Source organism: Monodelphis domestica, chromosome 7, assembly GCF_027887165.1.
Source record: "Monodelphis domestica isolate mMonDom1 chromosome 7, mMonDom1.pri, whole genome shotgun sequence".
In the NCBI taxonomy this organism is placed as follows: Eukaryota; Metazoa; Chordata; class Mammalia; order Didelphimorphia; family Didelphidae; genus Monodelphis; species Monodelphis domestica.
The window spans coordinates 73,179,198-73,197,350 of record NC_077233.1 but is presented as its reverse complement, the minus strand read 5'-3'; the positions used below and the strand labels follow the sequence as shown (position 1 = coordinate 73,197,350).

General features: G+C 37.2%; 1 long non-coding RNA gene across 1 annotated transcript in view; it reads right to left on the bottom strand.

Moving 5' to 3' along the window:
- LOC103103727 (uncharacterized) overlaps positions 1-5,565 on the bottom strand; it is a 51,451-nt gene extending 45,886 nt beyond the window's left edge. The window contains exon 1 of the long non-coding RNA XR_470879.3: positions 4,322-5,565. This is a non-coding gene — a long non-coding RNA (uncharacterized LOC103103727). The remainder of the gene's footprint in view (positions 1-4,321) is intronic.
- Between the last annotated feature and the right edge of the window lie 12,588 nt (positions 5,566-18,153).

Below are 18,153 nucleotides of genomic sequence, written 5' to 3'. Positions count from 1 at the left end.
CACAGAATTAAAACCTAAAGATCAGCACCCATTTCCCCTCCCTTTTCCCTCTTAGCAGAGGTACACTCAGAGGCCCCACACCCACTGTTAGCAAATCACACAAGCACCACAATCAATCACTCCTCTGAAACACAAGTTTCTAACACACTTTGTTGTTCACTCTGTTTACAATAACCAGGCAGCATTGCCAATGTGCCTTAATGAAACAAAAGAAAAATGTAACTTGGAAATGGAGAAAATTCCTGATTTCAGTCTGTCTTAAATTACCCTCTAACCCCATATCTACCTATGAAATGTTTTGTTAACCATCTCCTAAGTAATTGTGATTGATTGTGAAAGCTGATCAAAAGAAGCAATGATTCTCCTAGCTAGACATCCCACAGGTCAGGAGGAACTAACCTCCAGATCACTCTATCCATGCCATTCATCTCCGTCCCAAACCTTCCTGTTGTAGCAACATAGTGAATGATCACAGAATGTTCATTAAGTGATTTGTTAAAGTTTGACATATCCAATTATCTGTAGAAGATCATGTATTTTGAAATAGTTGTGTGCCAGAAAAGCATGTACTCACTGAATCTGTAAAATAAACCAAAACCCATACAATGGCAGAACACTGATTGATGCCTTAGCACTCAGTTGTCTCTTCTCTTATTTGCCTGACTGTCCCACCTAGTCAGAAGGACCCTCCTCTTTGAAAAACCACAGGTTCAGCTCACAAAACTATTATTTTGTCTCCATTCATTTTTATATTTTCTATTATATCCATTGCTCCTATTTAGCTGTCTTAAGACTTGTCTGCTGTACCAAAAATTTCTCACAAAATGTCCAACATGATTGCAAAGAAAACATCTCTAAGCTCCATTTCTCCTTTCCCTAAGTACATACTGATTCTTAGGCTGCACTGATCATAATGCTGCAACATCTTTCACCTCTTTTATTTCACTGCCTTTTGCTCAACCATTGGCCTCTTTCAATAGTTTCTTTAAATATTCAATGATTGTATCCTTATCCTCATTACACTTCCTTTATCAGCAGCATAAACATAGGTAGCCTTTCTTTTGAGCTCCTCTAGACTCATCAATTCCCAGTCCATAAAATTTCTTTATAGCTTCACAGGCATTGTTGACAAATAGCCTTTTGATGTTGGCAATGGTTTGATCTGCCAACATATCCAATCCTAGTTGTAACTCAGCAGCCTCAGTTAAGCAAGCCAAAAAACTAGTTGAAATCTCATCAAAATTTTGTTTAACCTTTTCAAATCTAGACCACACATTCTGGCTCCCCTATCCCTGAGAGTAAAGGTAAAATCAGACCAGGGGATGACACTTCCCTATCAATCCTATTTTCTCTCTTATAGTATGGCAACTTCTTGTAGTCTTGGCACAAATGGGTAAGTGAAATATTACTACATTTTGTCCTATAGTCTTAAGGGATAGACATTACTTTAATTGAGCCCAGATTCAAGGACCTGTTAGGAATTTGATTTTCTTTTACTTAGAACTTTTACACATAAGACATTGATAGTTTATATTTCATCCAGAAATTTTCTTTTTTATTTGGATTTTTTATGTTTTTTTTTATTTCTCTTCCCAATTAGTTCATACACCTCATAACTCAGCCATGCATTCCTAAGTGATCCCTGTGTTTTTCAATACCCTCTTCAGGAGAGAATGCATAATTATTCTAAATTGCAAAGGTTAAATTCTTTTTGTAAACCTTAAAATTTCTTAGACTTATAAATGTTGGAAATTTCACCATTGGGAAATTTCATACTTGGAAAATTTCTTACTGATAGTCTATTGGAATATGAACCCCATTGGCATGGGAGGTTCCTTCTCCTCCCTACTTAAGATTACTTTAGGACAGAAACCTTTTGCTGAACAATGGAAAGGGCTTTGACCTATGCTTAAGCATAGAACAGGAAGTTCTTTGAGTCATGATTGATTTTAGAATTGATACAATAGAGATACTTGGAATGACATAACCAGGTCTTGGAAAATACAATTTCCACCCTACTCAGTCCTAACAGGATTTAGGAAGGGCTGCAGCATAGATCAAGATTTAATTATTTGAGAATATGACCTTCAACAGCCATGGGCAAAGCCACAGACCTCTGGGCAGTCCTGGGTTAAGGTAGAGCCACCATTTGCACAGGGAAGACATGGACAATGATTGGAAGATGTGAGAACTGAGGGGAGGGAACTTGGATGGTTTCCTTAAAGAGAGAGGGGTCTGAGGACTAGAGGTGGTTGGTTGGAGAGGTTTTTGTTCTGAAAGGTTGTGCTCTGAGAAGCTTGCTCTGAAGGAAGCTGGAGGTGGAGGCCCCTGAGACTGTTTCTCCATTTTGGTCATGTGAGTGATAGGGACTGATCTCTTTTCTTTGCCTCAGCTATCTAAGGGCTTGGGCCTTTTGGCCCAGCCTAAACAGAAGGGGTATTTAAGCCCTATTCCCTTCTCTCCCCTTTCTCTCTCCCTCTCTCTATCTATCTCTAATACCTTTCTTCCTCCTGTTTGTAATTAAACTCCATAAAAGGTTGACTGCTGACTTGAGTTTTCATTTAGGAATTACATAGCTGAATTCCTTGGCGACCTTAAATTAATATATATCAGTCTTTTAAAGTGATTTCCTTGTCACATTTTTGAGAGTAATTTTAGGTTAAGAAACACACTACATCTCTGAATCCAGAAAGTGAACTGTTTGGAGAAGACACCATGAAGATGCCTGCACAGAGCACATGTTGCACCAGAAGATCCAGAGTGAACTTTGGGATATGGTGATTTGAATTATGTGGGGTTGAATGCCTTTGTTTTGTGTGTATATGATTATGCTAAATGGGACTGCCCACTTTTCATCATAGAGGCTTTTTATCAATGCCGCTAGCAATCATTGGTTTTGTTCTCTTTTCCTCTCATCCTCAGATTATTGTAATTTCAAAGTTGGTATGTTTAAAAGACCCACTGGAGGGACTAGTCTTCCACGGATCTCGGGGGGGGGGGGATGCATAAATGAAGATTTTGAACCTTTGACTTCATTCCCCACAAGTCCTTAGTATGTCCCAAAATTCCCTATAATCTTTCCTGAGTCTCCATGTTGGCACAATCATGTTATTGGTATTTAACTGACTGTAACTCCTCCCACGCCCTCTTTGGCAGGATGCAGCAATCAGCAGTGATGGTGATAAGGTGGTTATTTTGAAAATGGCTAACCAACCATGGGCAAGTAGTTTTTATTTTGTACCCTCTTTATTCCTTGATTTCTAATGATCATTTAGTAAGCCACCTAATATATAATTTTTTTTATTATTTGAGATTAAATTGCAATTTTTCTAATTTATACACAATTGCTAAGCACAGTAATATAACAGGGAAATAAGAGCAAACTCTCTGCATAGTTAGCTCCATAAAAGGTTTTAACACATCCTAACCCAATAAAATATAACACCAATCTGGAACCATAGTAAATATTAAATAGGGTATCCATAACACACACTTGTAAATCATTTCCATTATTCCCTGTATCATGGTTGTAATAATACAAGAATAATGGGAAATATAACAATGTATATACAATAGGTTGAGTGAAATTAGCTGCTACTTTGAAAAGAAAAAAAAAAGTTTTTTTTGTAACCAAAGATGTTACTTGGTTTCAGCACTGGGACAGAAGTGACCCTTTAACATTTCCTTTTAACACTCAGGTGTCAATCAGACACACTGGTGGACTTCAGCACCTTGGACAGCTGCTTACTATAGCATGAGCTAAGTAGAACCTTCTGCCTTTGACAGACAGGTCAATAAAATTCTAAGGCTGCCAACTGCCAGCTCACCCACTGACACCCAGATTATACTAAAAATCCCTTTTTAGCCTTGCCCAAATCAATTAAAATTTGATCTACCTGGCTCAGACAACTGAAATAATTATCTAAGCTAACTGTTGTTAACTGTTGGATTTTAGGGGATGGCACTTTAGGCCAGTAACCTGGTGTGGGAAGGATAGCCAAGCCCAGGGCAGGCAGAAGTGGACCCAGAGATAACACATACATACAAACACAGACCCCAAGATTATAAATTTGGGGTATTTAATACAATAAGGATAAATTGGAAGGGATTGGGGTATTTCTTACACTATTAATAAGTATCTACACCTCCCCAGATATACAAATCTCTCCAGAGAGTTTGCTTCTGAATGGTTCCCTACTCTAGACTTATACCATCTATATAACCCAAAGATACTATACTTACTAACTAACACAAATACCCCTTCGGTAATCTAATTAAAAGGATCTGTGTACAAGTCTACAGGGCCCAGTGATAGTCTCACATTCAGCTGTTAGTTGTCACAGTACAGGAACTCTGTAGATGTCATAAGGATAGCAGGTACAGGATACTCCAAAAAGCAAGTAGTATTTGATGAATAAAATTAGCAGTCAAATCCACAGGTCCGAGCTAGTCCTCCTCAGGTCCACCCAGAAGGGAAAAAGCCACAGTCCTAGGCTTAACTGTCTTCTCCTCAACAGCAGCTCCTATCCTCAGAATTCCAGAACTCTGGCCCTTTTCTGTCAGTCTGCACAGTCAGTATATATTTTAACTTTATCTACAACATTAGTCACTAGGCATTACAGTTATGAAGATAACACCAGCAATTAAATGTTTTTGAAATGTAATCCTTGTACCTTATAGTACCTATTGTTACAAGGGAATCACTTTAAAGACTGATATATATTAATTTAAGGTCGCCAAGGAATTCATCTATGCAATTCCTAAATGAAAACTCAAGTCAGCAGTAAATCTTTTATGGAGTTTAATTACAATAGGAGTAAGAAAGGAATTAGAGATAGAGAGAGAGAAAAAGGGAGAGAAGGGAATAAGGCTTAAATACCCCTTCTGTTTAGGCTGGGCCAAAAGGCCCAAGCCCTTAGATAGCTGGGGCAAAGAAAAGAGATCAGTCCCTATTACTCACGTGACCAAAATGGAGGAACAGTCTCAGAGCCCCCACCTTCAGCTTCCTTCAGAGCAAGCTTCTCAGAGCACACCGCAACCACTCCGGCCAACTCCTCAACCACCCCGAGTCTTCAGACCCCCCTGATCTTTAAGGAAACCATCCAAGTTGCCTCCCCTCAGTTCTCACATCTACCAATCACTGTCCATCAATTTCCCTGTGCCAATGGAGGCTCTAGCTTAACCCCTTTCTAAATCCTGTTAACCTGAGTAGGGTAGAGATTGGAATAATTAAATTTTGATCTAGTCTGCAGCCCTTACTCAATCCTGTTAGAACTGAATAGGGTGGAGATTGATTCCAAGTATCTCCATTGTATCAATTCTAAAATCAATCATGACTCAAAGAAATTCCTGTTCTATGCTTAAGCATAGGTCAAAGTCCATTCCATTGTTCAGCAAAGGGTTTCTGTCCTAAAGTAATCTTAAGAAGGGAAGGAGAAGAAACCTCCCATGCCAATGGGATTCACATTCCAATAGTCAAGACCCACTATCAATAGGAAATTTTTCAAGTATGAAATTTCCCAATGGTGAAATTTCCAACATTTATAAGTCTAAGAAATTTTGAGGTTTACACTATGCCTAAACCTAAAGTAGAATCGCCCATATTTTGTTGCCCTTCTTTCTCCCTACTCATATCTGGAAATTGTCCTATGAACTGCTATTTGAAAGAATAGCCTTTAGTTTTGCAATTCTTTTTGAATTCTGAAAGTGTGCCAGCTATTTCTAAAATTTTCTCAGGCTTTTCCAAAGTTTTCTCACTTTTGAAGATAGCACATAGAAACAGTCTGCTACTTATTCAGTGTCCATATGGGCTTTTAGTATTAAGATTCATTTTCATTGCTTCTTTTTCCTCATCTGAAACTAAAGAAATATGACACTGATAAATTAGAATTATGAAGGAAAATTGCAAATACATAGAACAACAAAAATCCTAAATAATAATTATAAAGCTAGAATTTGTAATTCTCTGCAGCATGTAGGTAAATACAATTTCCCTTCTTTGTGGTCATGTTAGAAGTTCAGCTGAATCATTATTAATTTCCCCACAAATCTTTCTGTTCAAAGAGCAGGACTTCTATTTCCCACTGTGAGCAGAGTCACTGCAGGTCAATTTGAAACAGGTCCACCAGGAAACTATATGTTGTGATTATTGGAATCATTTCTTCTCCTGTTGTCTGTCTGGAAGAATCTAAGGACCTTGATACATTGCTATCATAGAACAAGAGCCAGTTTCTAGGTAGGGGCATCATGATTGAAAAAATGAACAATTAGTCTATGAATGTACTTTTTCAAATATCCATATAAAGAGCAATATATACAATGCCTTATGGGTCATAATTACTGACTGTACAAAAGAAATAAAAATAGAATTTCAATCAACATGCAAGGTCATTGCTGCTTTTTATATATGGTTTTGTTTAAAAACATCCATCTTGGACTTCCGGTCAAGATGGCGGCTTAGAGAAAGCTAAAGTTCATATCTCCGGAAAACCCTTCCCAACCGACCTCAAACTATAAGCTCCTACGGCACCGAAATTCAAAACGATCAACAGCATAGACCCTGGGAATCCTCCTCCTGGACCTGGATCAAAAGGTATGGCCCCCCTCAAAAGCCAGAACCCAAGATCACTAGGACCTAAGGGGTAGGAGCCCAGAGTCCAAGGCTCCGGGAAGCCGCGGCCCCACCCTGCTCAGAGAGCAAGGTAGTCTGAAACAACAGCAACCCTCAGGGCGGGCAAGACAGCCTCACCAGCTGGATCTCGCTATCCAAGTCTCAGTGAAAGTCACTGCCCTCAGAGCTCTGGGAAGCCGCGACTCCTTCCCCCACAGAGAGCAGGGTCATCTGAAACAACAGGAACCCTCAGGGCCGAAAAAACAGCCTCACAGCCAGCTATTCTAAAGGCAACTTCCGGAAAGCAACCCGACCCAGTCCAGTCGAGGGGGCACCTTAGCAGCAGGGAAGCAGATAGAGCCAGGGGAGAGGGTGGCCCCCTAGTCAGACTCTTCCATTCCAGTTAAAGTGAAAGTCATAGCCAGAAGGCATACTCAATTTAACCCAGGGAAAGCTCATAGAACCGAAATCTGCCCAGGACTAAAGCCTCTGAACACCAGACAGAGATAAGAAAAGCTAATCCTCCACATTCAGAGATGGCAAACTCCACAGAAGCACAGAAGCCCCCAAATCCCAAGAAAAATAAGAAGAAAGGGGCGAATTTGGACACATTCTATGGAACCAAAATACAAAATACAGAGGAGATAGAACACGATGCACAAGAAAATGCTCTAAAACCTTCCAAAGGAAATGGAAACTCCACAAACCCATGAAGAATTTGAATCAGAAATGACCAAAAAGATGGAAGCCTTCTGGGAGGAAAAGTGGGAAATAATGCAAAAGAAATTCACGCATCTACAAAACCAGTTTGACCAAAGTGAAAAGGAAAACCAGGCTTTAAAGGCCAGAATCAGGCAACTGGAAGACAACAATCATGTAAAAGAGCAAGAATTAATAAAGCAAAGCCAAAATACCAAGAAATTAGAAGAGAACATAAAATATCTTACCTACACGGTGACAGATCTGGAAAATGGAGGGAAAAGAGATAATTTAAGAATAATTGGACTTCCAGAAAAGCCAGAAATAAACACCAAACTCCACATCGTGATACAAGATATAATCAAAGAAAATTGCCCAGAGATTCTAGAACAAGGGGGTAATACAGCCACTGACAGAGCTCACAGAACACCTTCTACACTAAACCCCCAAAAGACAACTCCCAGGAATGTAATTGCCAAATACTAAAGCTCTCAAACAAAAGAAAACATCCTACAGGAAGCCAGAAAAAGATAATTTAGATATAAAGGAATGCCAATCAGGGTCACACAAGACCTCGCAAGTTCTACTCTGCATGATCATAAGGCATGGAACATGATCTTCAGAAAGGCAAGAGAGCTGGGTCTTCAACCAAGAATCAGCTACCCAGCAAAACTGACTATATACTTCCAAGGGAAAGTATGGGCATTCAACAAAATAGAAGACTTCCAACTTTTTGCAAAGAAAAGACCAGAGCTCTGTGGAAAGTTTGATACCTAAAAACAAAGAGCAAGGAATACCTGAAAAGGTAAATATTAAGGAAAGGGGAAAAATGTTATCTTCTTCTTTTACTCAAACTCTCTTCTATAAGGACTACATCTCTATCAATCTATGTATACTAACATGTGGGGAAAATGTAATGTATAAATAGGGAGTAACGAAAGACCAAATAGAATAATCTTTCTCACACAATGATTCACATGGGAAGGAGAGGGGAAGAAAATTCCTATAAGAAGGAGAGGAAGAGAGGGGGTTTTTACTTAAACCTTAATCTCAAGGAAATCAACACTGAGAGGGAAAAACCTCCAGATCCACTGGGATCTTGAATTCTATCTTACCCAACAAGGGTAGAGAGAAGGGAAAACCAAGGGGGTAGAGGGGGAGAGGGAAAACCAAAAGGGAGGGAAAGAGAGGGGGGAGGGGGAGGGAACAAAAAAGGATTGACTAAAAAGGGAAATATCAAGGGAGGGGACAAGGGGGACTGATTCAAAGTAAATCACTGGACTAAAAGGTAGAACCGAAGAAGAAAATGTTAGAATTAGGGAAGGATATCAAAATGCCAGGGAGTCCACAAATGACAATCATAACTTTGAATGTGAATGGGATGAACTCACCCATAAAATGTAGACGAATAGCAGAATGGATTAGAATCCAAAACCCTACCATATGTTGTCTTCAAGAAACACACATGAGGCGGGTTGACACCCACAAGGTCAGAATTAAAGGATGGAGTAAGACCTTCTGGGCCTCAACTGACAGAAAGAAGGCAGGAGTGGTAATCATGATATCTGATGAAGCCAAAGCAAAAATAGACCTGACCAAAAGGGACAGGGAAGGAAATTATATTTTGTTAAAAGGGACTTTAGACAATGAGGAAATATTATTAATCAACATGTATGCACCAAATAATATAGCACCCAAATTTCTAATGGAGAAACTAGGAGAATTGAATGAAGAAATAGACAGTAAAAGGATATTAGTGGGAGACTTAAACCAACCATTATCAAATTTAGATGAATCAAGTCAAAAAATAAATAAGAAAGAGGTAAAAGAAGAGAATGAAATCTTAGAAAAATTAGAATTAATTGACATATGAAGAAAAATAAATAGGGATAAAAAGGAATACACCTTCTTCTCAGCACCAAATGGCACATTCACAAAAATTGACCATACATTAGGTCACAGAAACATAGCACACAAATGCAGAAAAGCAGAAATAATGAATGCAGCCTTCTCAGATCACAAGGCAATAAAAAATAATGATCAGTAATGCTACATGGAAAACCAAATCTAAAACCAATTGGAAATTAAACAATATGATACTCCAAAACGATTTAGTTAAAGAAGAAATCATAGAAACAATTAATAATTTCATCAAGGAAAATGACAATGGCGAGACATCCTTTCAAACCTTTTGGGATGCAGCCAAAGCGGTAATCAGAGGCAAATTCATATCCCTGAAAGCTCATATTAACAAACAAGGGAGAGCAGAGATCAATCAATTGGAAATGCAATTGAAAAAACTCGAAAGCGATCAAATTAAAAACCCCCAGCAGAAAACCAAATTAGAAATCCTAAAAATTAAGGGAGAAATTAATAAAATCGAAAGTGATAGAACTATTGATTTAATAAATAAGACAAGAAGCTGGTACTTTGAAAAAACAAACAAAATAGACAAAGTACTGGTCAATCTAATTAAAAAAAGGAAGGAAGAAAAGCAAATTCACAGCATTAAAGATGAAAAGGGGGACAGCACCTCCAATGAGGAGGAAATTAATGCAATCATTAGAAATTACTTTGCCCAATTATATGGCAATAAATACACCAATTTAGGAGAAATGGATGAATATATACAAAAATACAAACTGCCTAGACTAACAGAAGAAGAAATAGAATCCTTAAATAATCCCATATCAGAAATTGAAATCCAACAAGCCATCAAAGAACTTCCTAAGAAAAAGTCCCCAGGGCCTGATGGATTCACCTGTGAATTCTATCAAACATTCAGAGAACAGTTAATCCCAATACTATACAAACTATTTGACATAATAAGCAAAGAGGGAGTTCTACCAAACTCCTTTTACGACACAAACATGGTACTGATTCCAAAACCAGGCAGGTCAAAAACAGAGAAAGAAAACTATAGGCCAATCTCCCTAATGAATATAGATGCAAAAATCTTAAATAGGATACTAGCAAAAAGACTCCAGCAAGTGATCAGAAGGATCATTCACCATGATCAAGTAGGATTCATACCAGGGATGCAGGGCTGGTTCAACATTAGGAAAACCATCCACATAATTGACCACATCAACAAGCAAACTAGCAAGAATCACATGATTATTTCAATAGATGCAGAAAAAGCCTTTGATAAAATACAACACCCATTCCTATTAAAAACACTAGAAAGCATAGGAATAGAAGGGTCATTCCTAAAAATAATAAACAGTATATATCTAAAACCAACAGCTAATATCATCTGCAATGGGGATAAACTAGATGCATTCCCAATAAGATCAGGAGTGAAACAAGGATGCCCATTATCACCTCTACTATTTGACATTGTACTAGAAACACTAGCAGTAGCAATTAGAGAAGATAAAGGAATTGAAGGCATCAAAATAGGCAAGGAGGAGACCAAGTTATCACTCTTTGCGGATGACATGATGGTCTACTTAAAGAATCCTAGAGATTCAACCAAAAAGCTAATTGAAATAATCAACAACTTTAGCAAAGTTGCAGGATACAAAATAAACCCACATAAATCATCAGCTTTTCTATATATCTCCAACACAGCTCAGCAGCAAGAACTAGAAAGAGAAATCCCATTCAAAATCACCTTAGACAAAATAAAATACCTAGGAATCTACCTCCCAAGACAAACACAGGAACTATATGAACACAACTACAAAACACTCGCCACACAACTAAAACTAGACTTGAACAAATGGAAAAACATTAACTGCTCATGGATAGGACGAGCCAATATAATAAAAATGACCATCCTACCCAAACTTATTTATCTATTTAGTGCCATACCCATTGAACTACCAAAATACTTCCTCACTGATTTAGAAAAAACCATAACAAAGTTCATTTGGAAGAACAAAAGATCAAGGATATCCAGGGAAATAATGAAAAAAAACACATATGATGGGGGCCTTGCAGTCCCTGACCTAAAACTATATTACAAAGCAGCAGTCATCAAAACAATTTGGTACTGGCTAAGAAATAGAAAGGAAGATCAGTGGAATAGACTGGGGGAAAGCGACCTCAGCAAGACAGTATACGATAAACCCAAAGATCCCAGCTTTTGGGACAAAAATCCACTATTTCATAAAAACTGCTGGGAAAATTGGAAGACAGTGTGGGAGAGACTAGGAATAGATCAACACCTCACACCCTACACCAAGATAAATTCAAAATGGGTGAGTGACTTAAACATAAAGAAGGAAACCATAAGTAAATTGGGTAAACACAGAATAGTATACATGTCAGACCTTTGGGAGGGGAAAGGCTTTAAAACCAAGCAAGATATAGAAAGAATCACAAAATGTAAAATAAATAATTTTGACTACATCAAACTAAAAAGCTTTTGTACAAACAAAACCAATATAACTAAAATCAGAAGGGAAACAACAAATTGGGAAAAAATCTTCATAGAAACCTCTGACAAAGGTTTAATTACTCATATTTATAAAGAGCTAAATCAATTGTACACAAAATCAAGCCATTCTCCAATTGATAAATGGGCAAGGGAAATGGATAGGCAGTTCTCAGATAAAGAAATCAAAACTATTAACAAGCACATGAAGAAGTGTTCTACATCTCTTATAATCAGAGAGATGCAAATCAAAACAACTCTGAGGTATCACCTCACACCTAGCAGATTGGCTAACATAACAGCAAAGGAAAGTAATGAATGCTGGAGGGGATGTGGCAAAGTAGGGACATTAATTCATTGCTGGTGGAGCTGTGAACTGATCCAACCATTCTGGAGGGCAATTTGGAACTATGCCCAAAGGGCGATAAAAGAATATCTACCCTTTGACCCAGCCATAGCACTGCTGGGTCTGTACCCCAAAGAGATAATGGACACAAAGACTTGTACAAAAATATTCATAGCTGCGCTCTTTGTGGTGGCCCAAAACTGGAAAATGAGGGGATGCCCATCAATTGGGGAATGGCTGAACAAACTGTGGTATATGTTGGTGATGGAGTACTATTGTGCTAAAAGGAATAATAAAGTGGAGAAGTTCCATGGAGACTGGAACAACCTCCAGGAAGTGATGCAGAGCGAGAGGAGCAGAACCAGGAGAACATTGTACACAGAGACAAACACACTGTGGTATCATCGAACGTAATGGACTTCTCCATTAGTGGTGGTGTAATGTCCCTGAACAACTTGCAGGGACCCAGGAGAAAAAAACACCATTCATAAGCAAAGGATAAACTATGGGAGTGGAAACACCGAGAAAAAGCAACTGCCTGAATACAGAGGTTGAGGGGACATGACAGAGGATAGACTCTAAATGAACACTCTAATGCAAATACTATCAACAAAGCAATGGGTTCAAATCAAGAAAACATCTAATGCCCAGTGGACTTACGCGTCGGCTATGGGGGGTTGGGGGGGGGAGGAAAAGAAAATGATCTATGTCTTTAACGAATAATGCTTGGAAATGACCAAATAAAATATATTTAAAAAAAAAATAGATGCAGAAAAAAGCCTTTGATAAAATTCAACACCCATTCCTATTAAAAACACTAGAAAGCATAGGAATAGAAGGGTCATTCCTAAAAATAATAAACAGTATATATCTAAAACCATCAGCTAATATAATCTGCAATTGGGATAAACTAGATGCATTCCCAATAAGATCAGGAGTGAAACAAGGATGCCCATTATCACCTCTACTATTTGACATTGTACTAGAAACACTAGCAGTAGCAATTAGAGAATAAAAAGAAATTGAAGACATCAAAATAGGCAAGGAGCAGACCAAGTTATCACTCTTTGCATATGACATGATGGTCTACTTAAAGAATCCTAGAGATTCAACCAAAAAGATTATTGAAATAATCAACAACTTCAGCAAAGTTGCAGGATACAAAATAAACCCACATAAATCATCAGCTTTTCTATATATCTCCAACACAGCTCAGCAGCAAAAACTAGAAAGAGAAATCCCATTCAAAATCACCTTAGACAAAATAAAATACCTAGGAATCTACCTCCCGAGACAAACACAGGAACTATATGAATACAACTACAAAACACTCTCCACACAACTAAAACTAGACTTGAGCAATTGGAAAAACATTAACTGCTCATGGATAGGATGAGCCAATATAATAACAATGACCATCCTACCCAAACTTGTTTATCTATTTAGTGCCATACCCATTGAACTATCAAAATACTTCTTCACTGATTTAGAAAAAAACATAACATAGTTCATTTGGAAGAACAAAAGATCAAGGATATCCAGGGAAATAATGAAAAAAAAAACATATGATGGGGGCCTTGCAGTCCCTGACCTTAAACTATATTACAAAGCAGCAGTCATCAAAACAATTTGGTACTGGATAAGAAACAGAAAGGAAGATCAGTGGAATAGACTGGGAGAAAGCGACCTCAGCAACACAGTATATGATAAACCCAAAGATCCCCGCTTTGGGGACAAAAATCCACTATTCAATAAAAACTGCTGGGAAAATTGGAGTCAGTGTGGCAGAGACTAGGGATATATCAACACCTCACACCCTACACCAAGATAAATTCAAAATGGGTGAGTGACTTAAACATAAAGAAGGAAACCATAAGTAAAATGGGTAAACACAGAATAGTATACATGTCAGACCTTTGGGAGGGGAAAGGCTTTAAAACCAAGCAAGACATAGAAAGAATCACAAAATATAAAATAAATAATTTTGACTACATCAAACTAAAAAGCTTTTGTACAAACAAAACCAATGTAACTAATCTCAGAAGGGAAACAACAAATTTGGAAAAAATCTTCATAGAAACCTGTGACAAAGGTTTAATTACTCATATTTATAAAGAGCTAAATCAATTGTACAAAAAATCAAGCCATTCTCCAATTGATAAATGGGCAAGGGACATGGATAGGCAGTTCTCAGATAAAGAAATCAAAACTATTAATAAGCACATGAAGAAGTGTTCTAAATCTCTTATAATCAGAGAGATGCAAATAAAAACCACTCTGAGGAATCACCTCACACCTAGCAGATTGGCTAACATAACAGCAAAGGAAAGTAATGAATGCTGGAGGGGATGTGGCAAAGTAGGGACATTAATTCATTGCTGGTGGAGTTGTGAACTGATCCAACCATTCTGGAGGGCAATTTGGAACTATGCCCAAAGGGCGACAAAAGAATATCTACCCTTTGATCCAGCCATAGCACTGCTGGGTCTGTACCCCATAGAGATAATGCACAAAAAGACTTGTACAAAAATATTCATAGCTGCGCTCTTTGTGGTGGCCAAAAACTGGAAAACGAGGGGATGTCCATCAATTGGGGAATGGCTGAACAAATTGTGGTATATGTTGGTGATGGAATACTATTGTGCTAAAAGGAATAATAAAGTGGAGGAATTCCATGGAGACTGAAACAACCTCCAGGAAGTGATGCAGACTGAGAGGAGCAGAACCAGGAGAACATTATACATAGAGACTAATACACTGTGGTATAATTGAATGTAATGGACTTCTCCATTAGTGGCGGTGTAATGTCCCTGAACAATTTGCAGGGATCTAGGAGAAAAAAACACTATTTATAAGCAAAGGATAAACTATGGGAGTGGAAACACCGAGGAAAAGCAACTGCTTGAATACAGTGGTTGAGGGGACATGACAGAGGAGAGACTCTAAATGAACACTCTAATGCAAATATTATCGACATAGCAATGAGTTCAAATCAAGAAAACATGTAATGCCCAGTGGATTTACGCGTCGGCTATGGGGGGTGGGGGGGAGGAAAAGAAAATGATCTATGTCTTTAATGAATAATGCTTGGAAATGATCAAATAAAATATAATTTAAAAAAAAAACATCCATCTTACATGAAGTTATCTTGGAACTCATCTCTTTCTATAATAAGTAAATTAACAATGTTCAAGCCCATATTTAACAGTCCTCTCCTTCCCATTCATAGGTATCTTTATCTTATTCAGTGGTGTAGCAATTACTTAAATCATTAAATAAATAAAAAGGCTTAAAGACACACATGTACAGTGATGGAAGGAAATTTAAAGACAGATCACTGAAAAAGAGAAAACATTCCTTGTGGGAAATATGTTACCATGATTAAACATTTACTATTTTTATCATTGTATTGTTGTTCATGTTATTAAAACTTTTTATGGCATTCTTAGACTATTGTAAATCTGAAAGAATGCCAGAGGTCACTGGAAATGGCAGATATATGAAATATTTAGAAATTTCTCAAAACAGTAAGAAATTCACTGGGACAAGACTCTCTTTACATTATTTAATTTCACTTCCAATTGCAACAGCTAAGAAGGAGAGAGGAAGGAAAGAAAGAAGGAAAGGAAAAAAGAATGAAGGAAGGATCAAAGGACAGAAGGTTGGAAGGAATACATAATGGGAAAAGGACATGATTTAGAATCAGAGAATTTTAGATACATTACTGGTTCTTCTATTACTGTTGTGATTGAAGAAAATTGGGCACAGAAAGGAAGATATGATCCATAGAAAAAAAAGAGGAAGAAATCACATTGGAACACAGATCATCAGGGGAAGATAGAGAGGGAGTTCCATGCAAGTTTAAAGGAGAGACAGTTGGATCCCCAGTTGCCTAGAATTCATTCTTCTTCTGCCTGAAGATGGTTTGAGGACAGACCCCTTCATCTCCTTTCTGGCTATTACCTTACTACTTCTCCTGTGATCTGAAGGACTGTCAGTCTTGCCAAGAAGAGACCCTGGCATAGTTATTGTCATCTTTTCCCTGAAGAAAATATTTCATTTATTTTTAAGAGACTTATCTAAAGCCTTCATTCAAACAATTTTATAATTCAAAAGAATAGGGAAACCTTTTCCCCTTTCCTAATCTCATTAATATTCCCTTCTCCCCAAAAAGAATAATAAAAGATCCTTTAACTAAAGGATTTAGTCTAAAGGGTTGTTGTTAATAGAGGGAGATATTTGATTTACCTTTTGTGAGGAAATCTCCATTAGGCTTGCTTAGTTAGCAAAGAACACAAAGTGGAGGGGGGACTTAGTATTCAACTCTCAATTCCCTTCATCCAGTTACTTCCTGGTGTAACATCTTTAGATCTCCCCAATTATATCTCACCCAATTCTCCCCCTATTTCTATCTGACTTCAAGTAAGGTCCTATTCTTCATGAACTGATGAATTTTCATACTGATACAATTGTCATCATGGTATTAATTATTCTTCAAATCTTCCTCCTATTCTACCTATAAAACACCACCTACAATTATTATCAAAAATTCATTTTGTACAACAGCCAAAAAAACTGATGAAAAAAGAGGTGCTCATTCCCAGTTTTGTGTTTTTATGCTACTCTCTCACATCACCAATGTCCATTTGCCTTCTTTTTCACCTTTTCAAATTATATTTACAAATATGTATATATTCAAGATCAAGCTAATTGGCCACTTCTGTTCCAACATACTTTCCTACTACTTTAAATCTATACTGACCTCCCCTTTATTCACTAAGACACTAATTACAAATAATAAATTTAAAAGTCATTTAGTCTTCTCCATTCACTTTGTAAGTAAGAAAAATGAGGCTCCAGAGATCCTAAAAATCACAAAACCACCAAATTTCTGAGGTTTTGTGTCCTGAGTAACTATTTAGTCCAACAAATATCTGAAAAAAAGAATCCCTTCAGTGACAACCAACACCTGATAATTATTAGATTGGAATTATTAAATTAGAGGATAACTAATGAAGGGAAGAAAAGAGAAATGAAGGGGAAGGGATTATAAGCATTTATGTAGTAAATAAGTACTATATACCAGGTATTTGTAACAAATATTTTATTTTATAAAGAGTCTTTAATTTAATGAAAAGGATACACTTCTTCCCAAGGCAACTCATTTGAATTTTAATAGCTCTAATTGTTAGAAAAAAAATTTTTTGCTGAAGTTTTATTTTTTCTTTGAAATTTCCATTCATGGTTTCTGGTTCAGTTCTTTGGGATCAAGTGGAATAATCAATCCTTCATCAAGTATATATTTAATGCAAGAGAAAACATAGTGCAAAAGGTCAGAAAATGATGATTCAAAATTGTATCAACAGATAATGCAGAAAAACAAACATTTTTGAAAACATACTATTTTGGAATCTTGGAATCCAGAATTTTTCAATGTTTTACACAAGCTCACATACTTCTAATTTGAGCTTTATTACATCTTGTCTTCTTGTCCTTCCAGTTTCTTCCTTCTCTAATATATCTTTCTCAATTGCACAGTTACCTTCTTAAAATAAGTTTATACTCTTGCCCCACTCTCCCAAGGCCAGATTTTATGTTGGTCACTGGTTTCCAGGGAAACATTTTGACTTTGGGCCATCTCTTCTCTACTAACAATGAGGTTGAACCTCAATTCATTGTTTCTTATCATTAATATGGCTTTGCTATTAATAAACAGTTTCTGTTTAGTTATTTGCTATCAGGTAGTTTTTACAAATCCATGGTCTTTTTCCAAAGACACAATGAGGATAATTATATGGTGCTTACTTTGTGCCAGTTACTATACTAAGTGCTTAACATTTCTTAATTCATTTGATCCTTATAACAACACTGCAATATAAGTGCTATTGCTTTACCCATTTTTATGGATTAGAAAACTGAGGCAAAAAAGGATTAAGTGAATTTCCCAAAGTTACATATGCAGTAAATACCTAAAACTGAGATTTTTAAAATCTTTTTTATTTTGGTTACTTTCGGGTAAGCATGGCTACAGAGTAGACACGGCTTGCTTCCTCTCCTCAGACCCAACGACACAGATGACCTCAAAAGACCCTCCCAAAATAAAAAAAAAAAAAACAA